We start from the raw sequence: 21890 nt of genomic DNA, 5'->3' as shown, positions 1-21890 counted from the left end.
ATTTTATGTTACAGTAAATATTTTAAGTAAAATAAATAAAAAAATAAATAAGTTCTAAGTATTTTTTTAAACAAAATTCTCTTTAAAAATATACCTCAAACCTTCAAAATTTATACTTTAGATCAAAAATAAATTTTTTTGGTCGTTAAATGTTTTGTTCCAAGACTTTTGGCCACCACTGTAAGTATTAGTAGTTATGTAAATTTTTAGTCTATTAAAGTCAACCAAATTTTTACATTTATAAAAATATGTTTACAACACTAAGAAAGAATACAATATGTTAGTACTTATGACAATTACCAGTGTTGTCATTAGTTGTGAATTTGTAAGATATTATGTTCTCCCTTGGTGACTTGAACTTATTAATGCCATATTTTATTGTTAACTAGAGACATTAATTGCCAATGTAAACCATGATTTATTAGTATTCAACTATATGATTCTTAAAGAGCATATAGAAGTTTGTCTTGAACCGATAAGATAATCGCTCTCGGTCATCATATGCACATATTTTTAAAACTGCTAACCAGTTAATGTAATTATCAATTTGCAAAGTATACGTATAAGAGCTTAAAAATAACTTAAAAATAATTTGTATTTAAACAAAAAATAAATTGAATTTTTAAATTTATTTTCATTTTATTCTTTTAGCAACAGTAAGAATTCAGTATCTTAATTCCAAAGATAAAGATATTTACCCGATCGTTTCAAGATGGTTTCAGGGCGCAGTTGATCAAGGAGATGGGCGAATAAATAGACAGATGAAAAGCAAGTTTATAAAAAATCAGTTGCAGTTAATCAATGAAAAGAATATTTAGTTATTATTTTCTTTTGCAAATTTATAAAAGCTTATTTATCTTGATTTTATTTATAAATCTAATTTTTCTTAATTATAATTAATGATTATCTAATAAATCGCCATGTTTTTAAATACTTTTGTTTTAAAATATTGTTTTTAATTAAAGCTGCCAATATTAGTTTCAAACCTTTAATAATATTAACTACAATAATAGAATATTTTTAGTTCTTTATTTGTAAATATTTTTCTTTAATGGTCTGGAAATAAAAGTGTAATGATAAAAAATTTGTTCTTTTTTTTGTATTCAACTAAGTTATCTATAAATAATTCAATATTTTGTGTGGACAGTAGTACTGTTTGGTAAAATCTGATATGCAAACAATCACTATTAGATAGAAAATTAAATATTAAAAAGCAAAGTTATACTTTTTTATGAAGCAATATTCAAAACATGGTTTATAACTTTTGCACTTTCAATTTAAGCGCAAAAGTGAATTTTAAAAATCGCGAAAAAAAATCATATAGTTGGGCCGGTAATGGTACCAACTGTTAGCCAACTGTTTTATTACTGTTGGGCCGTTAATGGCAAACAATTGTTTAAAAACAGTTGGCTAAGTGTTGGTAAAAGCGTTACGTTTTTTTCACGGTACCAACTAAATAGCCGACTGTTGGCCCAACTGTAGCTAATAGTTGGTTATTAGGATCGGGCCAACTACTTACCAACTGTTCGATGTTTACTGGGTAATCATTAAAACACGTTCTGATCTTGTGAAGTAGATGCCTTGTTTCAGCTTTTCAACAATTTTCTATTTTCCCTTTGTATAGTTACATTATTACTCTTCAAGTGCATAAACCTGCACAAAATTATTACTAATGAGCTAGTTTTCTATATAATTATACTAATAACCCAGGAAAAAAAGTTCTATAGAACATCTATAAACTTTTGAAACATATGGCCTATAGAAATTCTATAGAAGTTCTATAGAACCTCTATAAAATGTCTATTAGTTTCTATAGAAATTCCTATAGAACCTTTTTTTTTTTACATACATTAAAATAAAATAAAGTTTTATAGCAAGTTCTATAGAAACTAATGCTTGGTGTTAGGTACAGTGAATCTTCACTGTACCTAAGAAAGCGTTTTTTGCTAAATACAGTGAAAATTCACTGTACCTAAAGAGGCGTTTTTCGCTAAATACAGTGAAAATTCACTGTGCCTAACGAAGCGTTTTTGATAGATACAGTGAAAATTAACATGGAGATTTATTTAAATAATATTAAAAGTGTTGCTATTTTGAAAGTTAAGGGCGTAATGCTCATCGAAGCTAAGTCACATAAAAATTCACTACACTCCTGTGAAAAACCAAAAAACAGAAACCCAAGAAATAATTTATTAATAAAACTTTATAACAAAGGTACATATTAATGAACCCAGAGAGGGAGTTGGTAATAGAATGGAACTAATTAAGGAATATATTTTTGTAAATGAATTGTCGGGGATATTATTTTACCGTATATATATATATATATTAGTTTTGTTGCAGGAGTCCATTAAATACTTTTTAACAAAATTTTGATGTTCACAATTATGATGATACACACTTGTGACAATGTTAGCAATTATTTTTGGCGCACTTAAGCCATTTGCACTAATGTCAGACAGTGCAACTGCATTACACTTATACCAGTTCGCACTTGTGCCGACTTCTGCAAATTCTTATTGCGCACTTATGCTAGTTTGCAGTAATGATAGGTTTTGCAACTGCTTCAGACTTAGACCAGTTCGCACTTATTAAGCGTACCCATAAACAAATAACAGACATAATGTTTGAGACATTTTTTAAATAAATTTTGCATTGGTTTCAAAGTATTTGTTGAAAAGTAAACTATAAAATCTGATTGTTAGAGCAAACCTATTGGCAACACTTAAAAATAAAAATAAAATTAAACTTTAAACCAAATACTATAGCAAAATCTTTTATCTTGACTTTTAGTGATTAATTAGAGGCTATGAGTTACAGTAATGAAACTAAATAATAGTCGTTTTTAACAAAAGACACCAGCGGGAAGGTAAGTCAAGCTGTCTATCAACTCAAAAACATCACAACAATAACAACAAAATGATTACTTCCAATAATACCACATAGCTCCAGATATTTGACTTCCTCGTATAAATCTTAGATAAGCATCATAAAGATTTTGGCTAAGTAAAAGTACAAAGAATTCGAGTGGATAGTTTCTGGGGATCTTAAATTATTTTCTATGATACTTGGACAGCAAAGTGGTTATACAAAATTTCCTTATTTTTTGTGTAAAAATATGATAGTCGTGATAAAGCAAAACATTGGAACCAGAAAGTGTGGCCAAAAAGAACATTGAATGTTAGAGAGAAAAATGTGCACTTTGAATTTTTGGTTGCTCCTAAAAAGGTTCTTCTACCACCGCTCCATATCAAACTTGGCATGATGAAGCAGTTTGTGAAGGCTTTGCTAAAAGATGGTAAGACATTAAAACACCTTTCAAGCAAATTTCCTGGTATGTCTGAAGCAAAGCTGAAGGAGAAAGTTTTTGTTGGTTCATTTGTAAGTTATTCGAGAGTTATTGTTGGTCAGTACATTCGTAGGCCAATGGAAGATAACAACTTCAAAAACATGACGAACTATGTTGAGAGGTCAACATGGAATTCCTTTAAAGATGTAGTTACGAAGTTTACAGGGAATCAGAAGGACTCGGACTTTAAAAATATCGTAGAAAATATGTTGTGCAATTTTAAAATATTTGGGATGCTCAATGAGTATAAAACTCCATTTTTTGAACTCCTATTTGGATTATATCCCGGAAAATCTTGGTGCAGTAAGTGAAGAGCGAGCTGGGAGGTTTCACTATGATATCAAAGAAATGGAGAGAAGGTATCAAGGTCTATTTGATACAAATATGATGGGCGACTATTAATGGATGCTGTATAAGGAAAATGTAACGTCCCACAAGAAAAAAAGCACTTAACAATGCTTCGAAACTAAAAAAAAAAACAGATTTTATAAAGGTTTATAGTTGTATATAATGTAAATAAAATATTTTATGACTTAAAATTAATTAAATTTGTATAATTTTATGATTTTTGCAGACCTGTGTAATCAAGAGTTCACTCATCCAAAAGTTATATTTGTGCAATTACTATATTATTTCATTATATTACCTAATTTTTACTTTTGTTATTAATATTACTCAAAACAGTTAATTCCTAATTGTTATAAAAGTATGTACCCAGGTGGGATTAACGATTATCTAAAATATTACATATCCGGCTATATCTAGATATACGATGGCTATATATGTTGCATATTCGGTTTCACTATGATCCCGGATACCGGATTATCCGGATATCATATCCGGTACACCCCTAATAAATAGCTACCACAAAAACAGCTATAGTTCCATTAACGCTTTCTAAAATGATAAATCCCCATTACAGAGGACATAAAGTGTTGCAAAATAAGGTTTTAAAAAGAGTTAAAAATGTATACAAAATAGGAGAAGTCACCACTTATAAAAACTACAAATCAATTTACCTGCTTTGTTTGATACTATGATGATCGTTGTTGGCGTTGTTGAATAACATTGTGTAGTTTTAAGTAAACAATATACATTGAAGATATTATAACTTCCGTTTTAGAAATCAGTTTGTAGTTTTCAATTCATAGATATTTATGGTTTCCAATATTTTCAACATAATGCAATGTTGAATATTGGGAATAATAAAGATATAACAAACTTTAAGTCTTGTACTTCGTAATGATAAAAAAGCAACTTTTATCTATGCCAGGCTATTTCGTAACTAAATTCAAGAAAATAGTTGATTTTACAAATCTTTACAACATTGATAAAAGTAATAGTTACACATTACTTATTTCCATGAGGTATATTATCATGAGTCATCCAATAAATAAAAATTAGCAAGAAATCTCCAACATAAACCTCACGTTAATTGACTTTATGAAAAGGTATAAAATCAAAAACAACTAAATTAACTGCACAGTTAAGAAATCACTTTACACAACAAACTTAAAAACTTCTTGAATGCAATATGAAAAAAAAATTAACGTTATCAAAGTTAAGCACTGAAGTAAGAAAAATACCTTATAACATGTCTAAAAAATATTATTTTAATGTTCAGAACTAGGCAGGAAGCAAGAGCTATAACTCTTGCATCATTTTATTAGCTTTGATACATACTATGGTACATTACATTATAGATTATATGATATTTTATATTATAATATATCATAAAATGTATAACATAATGTATAAAATAATGTATCATATGACTTAGCAAAGCTCAAATAATGACGCGATAGTTATAGCATTAATGTCGCTATAACTATCGCTTCCCGCCGAGGCCTGATGTTCTAATAAATAGCACAAAAATCTCTAATGATAAAAGCTAATAATTTATTAAAATACCAATATTTCTACAATTATTAACTTTAAATTAAAATTCAAAAATCTACAAAATTCAGAAATTTGAAAATTGTAAAATATGAATTGAAATAATGGCTCCCAAAGAAACAAAAATAATAATAAACTTTAATTTTTTAAAGCTAATAAATAACAAAAATCAAAAACAATAAAATGTAATTTGCAACAAAAAATATGCAGAGATCAGCAAAAATTATTTCTACATTCAAATATTTTCAAGAAAAGTCAAACTAAAGCGAGAAACGCTTGACAGAAGCACGAAAGGGCTATTTGAAAAGAAATATTTTTAACCTTCAGACAATTTCTCAAAAAAAGGACACTATCTAAAGAAATATGAAGCTAATTGCTAATTGAAAGCTAATTAAAATGTTCTTTATAATATATTAATTTATATTATGATACATTAAATAAATAAATATAAAGAAATATGGAGTATGCTCCTAACAATGTAATTAGATATAAATATGCTCTTTATAATATATTAGCCATTACTATAAATAATAAATAATAAATTATGTCGCAATAATAGATATTTCAAACATAAATAGATATTTCAAACATGTTTTAATATTTTATGTTATGAACCTAAATTCCACTATTTCCTTACTTTACATTGAGCACAGAACCAATAGCCTTTAGGTTTGCAAGATATTTGTAGACAAACATAATGTGACCAATCTAAACAATGATCACACTGAAGCCCTTTTTGACTTTTTTCATCCACCTTCGATTACCTGTATAATTGACATGGCCATTTTTCAATGCTCACAGCTTCACATTGTTTGATAACATCAGCCCATGCAGCCTTTTCAAAATATTGCTTAATGTCATCAAGACTTGCTCTTTTATCTGCTATCTTATTCGATAATTGCTTTAAAAATTGGCAGGTGGTAATTTTAGCACTCTCATGCAAAACCTGCTGGGCAACTGTTCTTTTTATAAACCAACAGAGACGGATATGATCTTTTTCAAAAGAACCCAACTTTTCAAATACTTTTAAAGGTTTGTCAAAAAGTCTCTGTTTGTATTTACCTACGCGGCCAGGTGGCTTCCGCTGGGTTTGCCTTAAAACTAAATCTGTATGTGGCTTTTGAGAGACTGCTTCAGATATTTCTTTATTTCTGAATTCAAGTGGGGTTGACATAAAATTTGCACTTGAAGTTGACTGAACTTCTTAAATTTCTTTTGATGATAGAACTTCTGTAGGTGTAAAACCTTCAAGACAAGGATCACTTTGAAACTAAAAAAATGAATAAGTTTTCTTATGCATTTCTTTAATGTTCCAAAAATTGAAAGCATGTAAAATCCATTGACATACTATAAGTTCCCATTCACCAGAAATGCATTGTTGTTTAATAGATTCTAACCAGGTAATCGCAAGTTCAAATTTTTGGGGTGGTATTTCAGAGAGCAAGGAGGCTATTGGTTGAAGGTAACTCATTGCTGTAGTAAATCTTTGCTTGGATGTGGCACAACAGAGAGGTAATGATTCTATACTTGAGGTAATATGAGATGGCGATTGGTCAAAACTTATCTGGTTTACTTCAGGATTACGTGAAATCCATCTAAATAAATCAATTTTATTGTAAATAATTTCTGTAAATAGTGTGAAGTAAGTTGACAAATGTTTTGAAAAACCTTTATTTCAGTGTACACAAATTTAAATAAAAATTAAATAAAAATAATTCTTTCATTTAATTGAACTATAACAAACAGTCAATTTAGCAATTAAAAAAAGCCAATTAATGTATCAAAGCATCTTCGTTTGTTTTGCTTCTTAGATAACCTGAATGACAAGGCAACTTGTTAAAATAACTTCTTTTATAATAAACAAAATCAGAACATTCAATAACTAGTAAATTGTGTGCAACGTTACAATACATATTTTGTTTAATGAATTGTAAGTTGAGTATTAATCAAATAAACTTTAGTTTAGCAATCAATAACATAAGTGGATTGAAACTTAAATATGGTTATAAAGTTATATAATGAAATAATACGGACCTATACTATTATCATTTTCCTTTAAAAACTGCTAATATTGAATTGAGCAAATGTGTTTTATTTGCATGCTTTTGTGAAAAAACATCAATATTTATTTGTGTAATAATTATCTAAAACAGCTGTAGTCACAATATACACATACATCAACTGGAACAAGAAACCCCATAAAAAAACTAGTTTGCACCTACCTCTTGCAGCAAGGTGTTATAATTCACAAGGTTACCTTTTATGAATCAACTTCAGATCATTAACAGTGACATTCTTAGTTCTTAGAGCAAAAAGAACATGTGCACATGGCACTCCAAACCCTAATGCAGCATCACAGACACAAACCCAGTCTATTATGTTATAAAAAGTTGTTTGACGATGGATTACCTGTAATGAATCACTGTCCTACAAAACCATAAAGTGAATAATAATTTTTTGCAGCCTTATTGAAAATCAAACAGTAATAAAGAAAGGATTACATTCAATAAAAAGTAATAACCTCATATAAACTAAAATTAGATTTTACACTTTTGTCATACAGTTCAATGAGATGACGAAGAATTAAAGAAGAAACATGACGCGAATAAAACTTGAGTGGCTCTGGAAGTTTATTATTAACTTTAAGTTGCTGGTCAAAGTCTGCATGTTTAGATTTTTCTATTTGCACTCTATTAACCTTAAGAATTTTATCTATAAGATTTCCAGGTGACATGCGTGAAAAAAGGCCAACATCTTTTAGTGTTCTATGATATCTAATCAGAATAATAATATTAATTATTCTAAAAGTAATTGTAAAATGGTTAATAAAAAAATTTACTTCAAAATTTAAAAAAATTTAGTCTTGCTTTAGTAAAAAATCATGGTTTTGTTTCATGTAAAACTTTTTCTATCACCAGACTTTTCCATTAATATTATTTAAGTACTCTTAAAATAAGTACCTTTCGAGTCTGTTATAAGTGTGATTTTCTAAATGCAATAGATCTTTTCTATAATGACCCATAAACATTTCTGGTATTGTCAGCCAGTTTTCTTGAAGATACACATAGAACGTTGGGAAATTTTTTTCAATATTAAACAAGGCTTCAGTGCATGCTGCATGATTACCGTACATTAATTTCTGTGTAGCGTAATAAAATATTTATATATAAAAGTGAGCATATAGTTGCATTTTTACAATTTTTTTATAAAAATATTTTCCAATAGTGAGTAAGGTAAACAACAAAAAACACTAACATTATAATTGCAAACCTTGAATAATAATTCCTGATCGTCAGTTGTAAATCTACCCTTTTTAATTTGATAAATAAAAGCTTTACCACATGAAAACGACAAAGAAATTTTTTATTTCCTGGAAAAACGGACTGTCGTCCAGATATTTCTGCTTGAGCTTTATCAACCATGAATATTGACTTATGAAAAGTTTCAATCCCGACCCATTCCTTAGCATATGTCATTAGGAGCTGTAGATGTGACTGATCTAAACTAAAGACTGCATTACATGTCTCCCCATGCCAGTTTGATCCATAACAGCCATTGTGTATGATGGCTTAGAGAAGTTGTTAATCTGGATGTTTATAGGGAATTTATTTATAACAATTTATTATTTTTTTAAAATACCTATTGTTTTAAGGAGAAGTATAACCTTAAATGTTATACCACGCACTAAACCTAGGTTAATACAAACCTTATAGGTACAATCAAGCATGATACACTCGGGATACTTTTTTAACAATTTTATTTGTTCAATTGTTGTCCATGAGATACGCTCTACTTTTCTATCAAGATCGGCATCAATATGGGATATAACGTTTGGTAATTCCAGAACTTTAATAATTTCATCAAGAGCAGGACCTGTTTATTTGATAAGGAAAAAAAAATCATTTAAAAAAGAGAATAACTTAAAGACATTTTAAAATTTAAGTTTCAATCAAAGCAAAAACCTTTACCTTTCATTCTTTGCTTTATGTTATAAATATCACGAGGTCTTGTCTTTAAACCATGTCTGTTTAAATTGTCTGTTACAAGAGTAGGATTAGCAACATGAGATAGCAGAAGCATTGTCTGCTGTTCGAGAACTCCTTTTGGTTGTCGTTCCGAACTATGCATAAAGAATTGCTCAGGCCCATGTAGATGGTTATGAACTAAATTTTTTTTCCTAATAAAACAACTCCTTATATCTTTTTTATAGGCTACATAAATAGCCATCTTACCACCACTTGCTAGAACACTATTGTCTCGTAACCCTCTGCCTCTCTTTAAGACACTAGGCATTACTTCCCATAATGTTTGCATATCCACCTGTAAAAGCACACTAAAAATAAAACAATGTCAAAAATTGTCTAACATTTTACTCTTAACATTTTGTTTCCTAATTGTGTATAATAATTTATTCATTTAATTTATTCAATTTTAGTTTTAATAAATTTATTCAAATCAAATCATTCATAATATAATCGATTTAGCAAACAGTAGAATTAAGCTTAACCAGGCTGCATCGCTATTTTGGAACCAAATTAAAAGAAATTTATTATTTATTTAAAAAAAAACGTCAACCTATAATTTGATTTATTTCATGGTTATTTTTGTAAACAAAGTATAGTGCAATTTTACATTTTAAATCCTTGAACCACTGCTCCTAATATAAGCAATGAACCTTCTTAAATTCAAAGGGTCTTTTATAACATTTATTAAACTACCTATACTCAAAATTTGAAGTAAATCTGATATTAAGTTAAGCCCATATTAAGTTTAGATTTCCCCAAGCAGACAAGGTATTTTTGTTAAATAGAAAATTTGATGGTAGTTTTATTGAATTCGGATTGGTGCTCAACACTTATTTTCTTATTTCGCGTAACTTTGTACACATATATATTTTTTTACAGATTATATACAGAGTTGTTAGTCCTAGACCTTGATCTTACCTTAAGGCCGAAAATAGGTCCTTGACCTTGCAACTTTTGTCCTTGGCCTTGCAAATCTTGGCCTTCAAACTTTTTAGCCTTGACATTTTTTTGTTTGTTTTGAATACAGCAGTAAATTACTAATTTTCTGTTTATTTTAGCAAGATCTTTTTTGCCTTTAGGAAATTACAATTGATTAAAAAGTAATTACATATGAATATTTTGAAGACAATAAATTGTATGAACAGTTTGTTTTTTTGAAATAAAAAAAAAATGTCGAAAGATTTTAAAATTTTTATTCAGAGTAAAATACATGTTTTTAATATTTAAAAGCATTTGAATTTTTTGAAACAGGCTCGGGTATGATTAAGCAAAAAGTTAAGAGGCTCAAAAACGTCCTTAAGCTTAAGAGCCATTTTCTATAAGAAACAGACAATTTTCAAGAAAAAAAAATACTGAAGGTCACCGTTTGAGTTCATTTTTGCATATTTGCTTTGTATAATAGATGCAATTACAAATACATAATATATTGGTCTGAATATTTGTGGTTCGGCCAGGGCAGTACTTTGAAATTCGAATAAATTTTAGTTTGCTTATTTTTCAATGTCATACTTTAAGAAGCTACAACTAGAACATTTTTTATTTTAATATATTTTATCAACTTATTTATAACAGACAGACACAAGTTAAACTAGAAAATTAAAAATTAAATATGAAAAGTTGTTCATTGTCTAAAAATCATAGCTTGAAAGTACAATAATTGTAAAAAAGTAATAACATTAAGCAGCCAATTATTAAATATTAAAGCCAACGTAGCAACATGGATTTTTTTTACACCAGATGATAGCTGTGGATCTTATTTTCCATTAAAAAAATAAAAATGCATGGGGTTGCATTGGCATTTCAAAATATAAGCCGTGAAAATCAGGCTTTTGAAAAACTTTTTCCAACTTTAGACCGCTAAAAAAACTAAACCCAAAAGATTTGAAAAAACATGATAAATGGAAATAAGTTAATAAAAGTGTAGATTGTTATATAAAAAAAAAAAGGTATGTGCAATCTTAAATAACTCTTTATAAAAATCAATTTGAAATTATACTTTTAATTAGTTTTAATTGCTTTCAAATAACTATTGTTATCGTATTTTTATACATGCATTTTTATATTATGCTAATAATATAAATAATAATATAAAAATGCTTTTTACATTTTTATATTATGCTACATGCCGTGTGGAAATAATTTAATAAATTAAAAATTCCTAACTCAACAATTTTGGCATTATTGTATATCAATACAATAATTCCTAATTGTTTTTGGGATTTTATAAAAAATATCAACCCTATAATAATTGCTTTTAACAAATTTAAAAGCAAATGACAAAAAATGATACCCACATTAATTTATTTTTGATTGCCTTCAAAACAATACACTTCCTCGGTGCAATGTTATTGAGGATATTAACAAAAATATTAATTGCTAATTACAGTATTATGGCCCTGCGTTGAGTATTGAGAAACTGTGTAAAAAACTCACCTTCATCGAAACACAATAAATTTGCTAGAAGAATAATAAAGAAAACAAACACATTGCAAATAAGTCAACTTTGTCTGCTATCGCATTTTCTTTTCCGGATAATTGTTGGTAAGAAAGAATTTGGAATTAACTTTTAGTTTTGTATGATATGTTTATTTTTTATAATAATTTCTAAATTTAATGGATATTTTATTTACGACTGTTTTATTTATTTTCAATTTTAGAAATTAACATAATTAATTATGAAGAATCAACTTTGAATCAACAAGGTGGTTGTAATTCTTATAAGCGATACCATAATGTAATTTCATAGAGTGTGTCAAAGCACTTTACTAATTTAAAACAGAATGCGACAAACCATGAATGGAATGAGCTAAATCTTATCGAAAATAGGCTTATGAGAAGTTTAAATAAAAGTGAAAAATTATGTGCATATCACAAGTTCACCAGTGGTATCGGGTGGAAACCGTCTAAAAAGTGTGGGCATCCTAATCATGATAAATCAAAACAAACAAAAGCACCAACTACACGCTCATAACCTTGTTAACAACAGTATTTAAAATGTATAAAATAAATCTTCCCATTGCACAGTGATCAGGAACAACTTAAAATTAGGCCGAAAATAATTTTGTCAAAAATATTTATTCAAAATTGCTGAAAATTTACTCTAAGATGTAAAAAAAGTAGACAAGGAAAGAAGACTGAAAATATTTTAAAAATGGTTAAGTATGGTCAAGGGGTAGCAAATTTTATTGCGCCCCCCTCTCCACCACCTTACCCCTGAGTAATTTTAACTAATTAAGTTTTAAACTAATTATCATTTTGAAAACCAAATGAAAAATTATGAAAATAGTTAGTTAACATGATCTATACGTTTTATATTTCACCTAAATTGAAAAATAAGCTTAAAAATAAATCAGCATCGCTTTAATTATTATGTTCATATACATCTTCGTAATCTATTTCCTCAGTAACTAATTCATAATTTTCTTCATCTTCGTTTTCCTTGTCATACTCATTGTACTCATTATCAGTTTCATTATCACTTTAGATTTCATCAATGGTATTTTTATTTGATTTTTTAACAAGTTTTAGAGCGCTCTTTGATAATTGAATTGTTTTAACTTTACTTCTATCTTGAGAAATTATTATAGTTGATTTACTTGGATCACTTGTAATAAGAAGATTTCCCATTTTTTCACTCTTTCTTCTTTTTGTTCTGCTGCTTTATTGTTCCCATTCAAGGCATTTTCTTTCAGGTATTTTCTTTTCATTTTGATACGTTATGTTATTAAAAGTTGACGCAATAGAATGTTCTTCTAATTTTTCTAGAATAAATAGATCTGATTAAAGCCAACTTCCTTCTTTAATTTCAAAGCAATCATATTGTCGAATATGATTATAAAGTTTCTTTTTTAAGTTTGGAATAAAATTTTCGATTATTTTTAGTATACTTCTATATTGTTTAGAAGAACGCAAGTCTGTGTGATTAACTTCCAAAATGTAATCAAAAAGTAAATTTTGAAGCAATTCACTTTTATCGATTAAAACTCTGATTTAATAACTAAATAAAGCTGATGTTTTAGTAAACTTTATATTCATTTTAAACTAAAAAGAGAGATAAATTATTTTAACTTTTGTATGCTTGTATATATATATATATACAACATAGATAACTTCATAAGCTGTGTACTAGAATAAAATAAAATTAAAAAGTTTTGTTCAGACGTGTCAGGAAAAACTCTCAAAACATGAAAGTTGCTCATTTTTTCTATAAAATGAACATTTTAAAACTACATTATTTCCAAATGGGGCAAGTTGGGGCAGCTAACTTTTTTGGTTTCTTATAGAATGATACAAACTCTTTTTAAAAAAAAGAATTGGCTTTGTGAAGGAAGTCTAAGGTATAAAGTCCTAGCACCATAAAAACAGTTTGAAATCGTTAAAAAAGCATTTTTTAAATGGATTTTTTACATTTTGTGTAAATACATATTTAAATTTTTTTTATAAATTAAAATAGAATTATCTATTATCTATTATTATGTTATAAAAACTAAAATAAAAAACTTTGTATATAGGGAGAAAATTAAGTTTTAATAATGATAAAATTTTAATGATAAAAAAAAGCTGTTTTCGATCAATTTCAAACATATATTAATGTTTAAATCTATTATTTCAGTATTTTTTTTTTTTACCATTAGAATCATAAGAAACTGTAGAAAATAGTTTGCTAATAACATTATTGAAATAACGCTACTCAAAAAACTATATTTTGGCCAAATTTTTAGTGTTTCTGAATCACTGTGCATTGACATTGTTATGTGTCATTCTCATTTAAACGAAGTGCGAAATTTCAACAAAAGATCTCTTAATCTTCCAGAACATAACCAAGATTTGATCAGGACTATATCCCAGAAGAGATTGTTATTCATGAGAATTTTTTAAACCCAAGTAATGAATCTAACGTGAAAGTATCTAAATATTTGGATGTAAGCCCAGTACGATTTCAAGTAAATAAAACATCAGTAGGTATGCTTAGCGAAGATACCAAGAAATACCTAAAGCGAAAACATCAACATATATACACTATTGTATATGTGTATACTATACATAGTCTATGTACATAGACTATGTATAGTATAAACTCATATATAAATAAAGTATATATAAATACAATAGTATTGATAACACCAGTAATAATAAGGTAATCTGTGACGATTACGGTGACAGTACTGTATTGCAGTACATTCGAGTGTACTACAATACAGTACTGTCACAGTAATCGCCACAGCTTACCTTATTATTATTGGTGTTATCAATACTATAATAATTTTTTATTACTATTATATTGGGCTCACCTACAACCATATACAGCATCAAGAGGAATACAACAAATCTGGGAACCTTCCTTTACTTTTTTATTGTAATGGGGTAAAAAATTTTCAAAAAACACAAAAAAACACAAATCTGCACCCTACATCACCAAACTTTCTGAAATTTGGCACAAATGTTTAGAGACATAACTTAGGAAAGACTGTAAATTTTTTTTATAAAATTCTTATTCGTTTAGGATTTACAGCAACTTGAAGTTTGTTTGATTTTGACTGAAAAATGAGGGGGGAAAAGTGCCAAAAATGTTTCCGTTTATTATTACCCTTATATGGTGCTTTTAGTAATACTACGATTCTGAAACTTGGTACCAAATGAGCTTAAAACCTGTTTAGTCCGAAAACTTTAGTTTTGTATCTCTCGAAGCAAGGCAATGTAGTATATTCTAGGATTCATAAAATGTACCTAATAATGACAATAAAAAAGGGCATTGACAATTATAGCTATAAAAAAAACCTGACTGATAGAAAAAAAAATTTATTTTTATTTACTTAAAGATAAGATGTATATCAACTTTACGAACCAATTTTTTTTGGCCTTACGTTTACTTGAGGAGTTGTTAAGGTTTGATATGAACACCAAATTTTTTGATATTTTAAAAATCAGGCAATCTATCCCAATTTTCTACAAATTAATCAAAGTAGAAATTAATAGTTTAGTTACTTGTTTTTATTAATATTTTAGAACAAAATAATAAGGTATAAAAAAACCTTTTGAAAAATAAATCATCATATTAAGTGATTTTATATATGCTTTTCATTCACATTATTTATAAATTGTAGAGCATGACAGTTAACTGTTAAACGGTTAATTTTTAGATTAATCATGTTAAAGGTTAAGGTTAACCTTTAAAAATTATAAGGTTAATTTTAAGGGTTAAGGTTAACCTTTAAAAATTTAAGGTTAATTTTAAGGGTTAAGGTTAACCTTTAAAAAGTTAAGGTTAATTTTAAAGGTTAAGGTTAACCTTTAAAATTTTAAGGTTAATTTTAAAGGTTAAGGTTAACCTTTTAAATTTTAAGGTTAATTTTTACAGTTAACGTTAACCTTTAAAATTTTAAGGTTAATTTTTACAGTTAACCTTAACCCTTAAATTTGTTTATATTGTCACGGATTAATGCCTTTTTCTCAAAATATCTTCTTAGTTCCTAAGAATTTTAGGTTTAAAATTTTTATGCTCTTTATATAAATGTAAAAGGTTATTAATTACACTTAAAAGTTCATAACATGTAAAAGTGTAAAGGATATTGGTTACATAGTAATTAGAGCATAATCTTATGGATAGTGCTCTAACTGCTAGGCATAAGCCCCATCGCCAAGCTTTTGTAAAGCTATTCGTCAAGGCTATCCTTTGTGATGGAGGTTTTTTTTTTTTGTTTTTTTTTGTTTTTATAACATGTTTTATTTTATTGGATATCTTATCTTATTCATTTTCATTCTCTTCAAATCCAGGCCATGTGATATTTTTCATTTCTTTCATGTTCTCTTTCATGAAAACAAGCATTTCAATGTTATCAATGCTAAGGCAAGTTCTTCGTTCTGTCAATATATTTCCAGCTGTTGAAAACACTCTTTCTGATGTAGAAGATGATGCTGGGATGCACAACATCTTCCTGGCTAGTCTGGTTAGATATGGAAATTTATTTTGCTGGTTATTCCAATATTGAAGGATATTTTAATTTTTGTGTACACAGCCTTCTTCAACATATAACGTTACTTCATTTTGTGCCTCCTTAAAAGAGTCATCTTTAGAATTTTGTCTTTTTTGCTGTTTCCCATAAAGTTTTTTATTTGCCTGTTCCCAAACATCTTCCTGCTCATCTTCTTCAGACTCCAGTAGTGTTGGTGAAGAGATTTCATTACTAGTAGGACTTTCTGAACCACCTCGCTTTTTCATATCAATTATGGCTTGGACAGCAGTTACCTCAATCAATTCATACTTCTCAGGATCTGCAAAATTGATAACAGAGCCCTTATAACGAGGATCAAGAAAATGACACATTACATATTCTGGTGTTTCAATACCAGAATTTGGAAATCGGGCATCTTATCCTTCAACAAGCTTCTCTGAAATCTCACTGACACAAGTAAGAGTACTGTGGTTACCAAAGAATACTAACTTTCTCCTAACATTGACTAGTTGCATAAACACCAAGTTCATAGTTGGTTCTTTGTCAGAACAAAGAGCTCTAGACATTTTTTCAAGAGGTTCAAGACAGTTCAAAACACCCTTCATGATAAGAATTTCATCCAGGCTTGGCAAGAAACCTTCAATGACTGTAGATGTTTCAGCCATTTTAGCAATGCAACCTTCAAGATCAATAATTGACTGCAATATCTTCAGATCTGAATTCCATCTTGTTGAAACATTCTGTACCAGTTTAGTTCGTGACTGCTTAAAATCAAGAGCTATTTTCCTCAAGATACTGGAATTTTTGGGAGAATGATTGAAGTGGCCAACCAATTTAGATAGTTTAGAAGAAAGTTCTTTCCAGGCAGGAACAGCTTTTAAAGCATCAGTGACAATCAAATGAATCTGATGATCAGCACACCACAAGTTGTCATTTATCGATGGTAATTGGCTAGCTTTGCTGAGGCGCATAGCTTTCAAAACATTAGTACCTCCATCTGTTGTTGCCCATGTGTGGGTTTTCTGTTCCAATTTCAATCCTTTGATCAATGAGTCAAGTTTTTCCAAGATTATTTCACCCGTGTGTTTTTCTCCGAAATAATCAAGTTTGACAAGAAGACGTTTAAGCTCAAACCGGTTATTGATAAAATGAAGAGTTAAAGATTGGAATGAAAGATTATTATACTGAGTAGTCCAGATGTATGTTGTAAAAGCAGCACCATCAAGATAGGGCCTTTCATCATTCACAATTTTTGAGATGTGGTCCTGAACAAATTGATATAATTTTGGAATTCTTAAACGGGACAAGGAAGTTGATGAGATAGGGTTATATTTTACCTTTGTTGTCAGTGACAAAATTGTACGAAATCCTTCACTATCAACTAACTTAAATGACAACTGTTCCCTTATGATCCACTTAGTTATTTCTGTAACTATTTGCACATTTTCAGGATGGTCTTTGGGCCATTGACTTACAACACGAGCTGTTCTTGGTGTTTTTGGAGTTTTCTGTGTATTTGTTGATCGATGAGGTAATATTGATGATCCAGGATTCATTACTAAACGAGCACGTTTACGACAATGAATGAAGTCTTCATCATTATCACTTTCACTATCATTGTGTCTCTTTGCTCCATTGGAATTTAACACTGCTTGAGAATCAGTTCTTTGCTCGAATTCAATTAAACTTTTAGGATGTCTCTTAAGATGATTCCCTATACCTGATGTTGAGCCATTCTTTGAAACAAGAATCGCGCCACACTCATTACACTTAGCATGAGAATCATCAGTTTTTGTAAAAAAGTCCCAAATCATTGATTTTTTTGGCATGATGATTGATGATGATGAAACTGAAAGTAATAAAAGAAATTAATAACTAGAAAGCAATTAAATAATATTTGCAAGTAAAAAAGATCATCTGTTTGACGGGAGAGGGGAAGAGTGGGGGGGGGGGGGGCGGACTAGGTTGTAAATTCCCTATTTGTAGTTTCGTGAAACTGTTGACACAGTTTAAAAATTTTATATTCTGTATAAAAATATTTCAGCGCTATATTTTTAAAAATTCATAAAACTGTTACATGTTAACAAATAGATTGAATGTGATTGATATTAACATCTTTTCTCAAAATTTCTTTAATGTCATGTAGTAAAGCTTTTGCATGAGCTTTACTACATGAGATTAAACTCATTTCTCACTGATTCCATAGCAAACCTGAGAAGTTTAATTAAGTTGTTGTCTCCAAAAAATTTCATTATTGGTTGCCATTCAGCTTCTTCCTGAAAGAAATTGCAGCATACAAAGTTTGCTTGTACTTTAAATTTATCAATAAAATTGCAATAAGTTTACCTCAATTTCAGTTGAATAGTTAGTTTCTTCAGACAACTTAGCATATTGTATGAGAGATTTACTTTATTAACTTTGAGATAGTTGTTGTCGCTCATCATCAGTCCTCTTGTTTCTTTTAAAAGCTACTTTATCAACTGAAAAAAGTTGATATGCTCCTTTTGGACCAGTTTTCTGCTTCTAATCTCAAATATAAACTCTATCTTCAAGAGGTACTTTCGTGTTTTGACGGAAAAGTAGTAGATCAAAAATAATAGATCAACCGAAGATGAACCACACCTGATTCATCTTCGGTTGATCTACTATTTTTATTTTCACTCATTTTGTTTAATTTACAGGTAATTTGAAAAGGTATTAATTTTTGAATAGGTCGGAAAAACGTTGTTCTAGTTCCTTGTTTGGATAAAATTTGTAAACGCGCACCTCGTACTTTTCCATCAGTTCCTCTAATAAGCTCCAAAACTTTCCTCATACGCCATTAACTTCTAGGGATCTTGGTACCATCTCGTATAAGAACTACACCGTTTACTGCTAGCTGTTCGGTGTATGAAGTTTTACTTTTTATGTGTAAATGGTGTTGTTTAAGTTCATTAAGATAAGAAGTTGCAAATATTTTCCAAAAGTTAAATACCCTTGTTTTAATAAATATAGCTCTTTTCGAAATATCTTCAGGAGGTATACGAGTTCCTTTCATTTTATTATGAAAGTTTCGTCCAAACATTAAATGGTATGGTGTTAACACTTCTTCAGTGTCATCCTCGCTTATGTAAAAGAGCGGACGGCTTTTTATCACGGATTCGATTTCACATAGTGTTGTTTCTAGTTATTCATAAGATAAAGAAGCCTTTCCAATTGTATTCTTCATTGTAATTTTAGCGGATCTAACTAAGCGTTCGTAGAAACCGTTCCCACCAGGGGGAAGCTGGTAGAATAAATTTCTGTTGCACATAGGGATTGCAATCCCGGGCTTGATTTACGATCCCGGGATTTCGGGATTGAAGGAAATAAAATCCAGAGACTATATATAATGTGAGGTATTCGCTAAAAAACAGAAGTTAATACTGCATACATGAATATACTTTTTGATGTTATCAATAATTTATTTAATTTCATTATGCTTTATTAACTTAAATTAATTTTCTATGGCGCCTTATATTGTTTCAATTGTGTAATAGGCAGCTGGTGTATATAAAGATTTTAAAATGATGCAGAAATATATACGGTACCTTCCATATTATGTTTTAAGATTACAGACTTTAAGGAATAACCTTCATCAAAAATTGGACATGTAAATAAAATTTGAACATTTAAAGCGTATTTGACTAAAGTCACTAAACAACCAAAATTTCAAAATAAACTTGTAAACATAAATTTTCTTAAATTTGGCTACCGATGTAGCAGCTGTAGCAACAAGATACTTTGTAAAAAATAATAAGATAAGTTGTTTATTAATATTGAGTAACAAAAGTTAAAGAAAATCTTTATTTTATATTTATAAATAAATGGTAGCTCAATAATTAATGTAAACCAAAAGACAATTCATGTTAAATGCATATTTTATTAACAAACTTTCTTTTTCAGTCTGAAAATATGCACGGAGGAATAGTAGAGCATTTAAGGTTTGGTCATTTAGCCTACTCCTTATTTTACTTCCCAAATACCCAAAAAAACTGCAAAATTTGCCCGTCGGTTCGATGTTCGTCGTAGGAATAGATAACAAGTATTAGTATACTAATTCCAAATTATGCTCCCGGTTTCCACCATTTTCAAACATATGCATTTCTTTCTTTATGATTGATATTAAGTTTGAAGTTAGTGTTTCTGGTTCAATAGCTTTCATGCTTTGTGCAATTTGTTCTTATAACTTTCTCTTTAAGACAGGGAGGCGCGAACTTGTGATTCTTCATTTCTAACGACAGCCATTATATTTTCATCAACATCAATACTTGATTTTTCTAAATTATTATTTTTAAAAGCAGCTAGTCTCTCAATAAATTATTTTATCTGCTTCTTAATAAGGTTTTGAGAAGGAATTCCAAAAACTTTGCAGACATTTGTTTCATCACTCACAGCATCATATTTTGGATTTTGAAGGTATTTTGAAACACCAGAAATTTCTTCACATCGTCTTTTTTCCATTCTTGTTTTTATAGCTTGGAACATTTTATTAGCAAAGGGAGATTGTCTTTGAACAATCTGCTGGAATAAAAATGTGAGTACTACATCTGCAGTGCATAGATAAGTAACTCGTCTACATGACGCATCTACTGCTAATTTGACAGGTGCAAGTTCTTCTATTATTTCCGAAAGAACCACAAAATCACTTTCGTTTAAGGAAACTGGGTGGTTTAAGTCAATCAAAGCTTTCTGTATAGGTGGGCCAATTTTATAAGCAGCTGTATGTTTTTAAAGCAAGGAAACGCTCCAGCATCGATAGAAGAGAGTTCCATTTTGTTTTGCAATCCAAAATGAGCGAAAGCTCGCTGCCCTCTTCTTTGGCATTTTTTTGCAAGACTGCACCATTTTTTGTCGGGGATCGTTTAAAAAGAACGACTACCTTACGGGCTTTTTTCACTAGTTCATTGATATTTTGTTCATTGGTGAGTAAATCCACATTTGGTATCCCATCATTTTTTGGGGTAAGAAAGACTGATCCCAATTCCTCGTCGATATTTTCTTCATCTTCGTGATCATCTGTTTCATCAACAATATCTTGAGTTTCCTTCAATGGTGCTTTGGTGTTGGACATTGGCGTAGAACTTTTTTTATAAAGAACATCACAAACTGCAAGGTGAATTCCATTGACTAAACACAACTGGTGTTTAGCCTTAACAATTTTTCCCACACGAACCTTTACATTTGGACAATCCGTAACAATAGCAATAATGTCTGTATCAATATTAAAATTACGCTCCTTTAGACGTATTTTTAAAACATCAACACGTTTCTCAGCATTCATAAACCCATATACACGAATAAGACCCAAATTCCAGTGCTTATTTGGGACATGTATATTATTATTCATGTATCTTTTATTTGTTGTAGAGGTCCATTCATCAAAGCTCAGAGAAAATCGTGTTCCCAAAGCTCTATATTGATAAATTTCTATGGAAGTTAACTGTCTAATATTTAAGCTGTAATTCACCACAATCATTTTAATTGAGTTTGCTGACTTGGGCAAATTTTCGAAACCACTGGTAATCAGTAATTGCCTTAAATCTTTTGATATTTTAAATACAGCTATTCACGAAAGTTTAAGCAATTGCAGAATTTTTATCAAGTATGTTTGGTTTTTGTTTAATAAAGAAAAACTGTAAAATGATA

The 21890-nt window shown here is 29.2% G+C and overlaps 3 pseudogenes; all 3 read right to left on the bottom strand.

The window, feature by feature from the left end:
• Window positions 1-5870: 5870 nt before the first annotated feature.
• Window positions 5871-8972, bottom strand: LOC149885143 (uncharacterized; annotated as a pseudogene).
• Window positions 8973-9190: 218 nt separating this feature from the next.
• LOC149885142 (uncharacterized) lies at window positions 9191-15419 on the bottom strand (annotated as a pseudogene).
• Window positions 15420-16015: 596 nt separating this feature from the next.
• On the bottom strand, window positions 16016-17323 carry LOC145188302 (zinc finger BED domain-containing protein 4-like; annotated as a pseudogene).
• Window positions 17324-21890: the final 4567 nt, after the last annotated feature.

This window comes from Hydra viridissima, unplaced genomic scaffold (genome assembly GCF_058129835.1).
Source record: "Hydra viridissima isolate aposymbiotic clone 2 unplaced genomic scaffold, HvirCarnegie_v1 scaffold_8, whole genome shotgun sequence".
Lineage (NCBI taxonomy): Eukaryota > Metazoa > Cnidaria > Hydrozoa > Anthoathecata > Hydridae > Hydra > Hydra viridissima.
The sequence above is the reverse complement of the archived record's forward strand: the minus strand, read 5'-3'. Positions and strand labels throughout refer to the sequence as shown.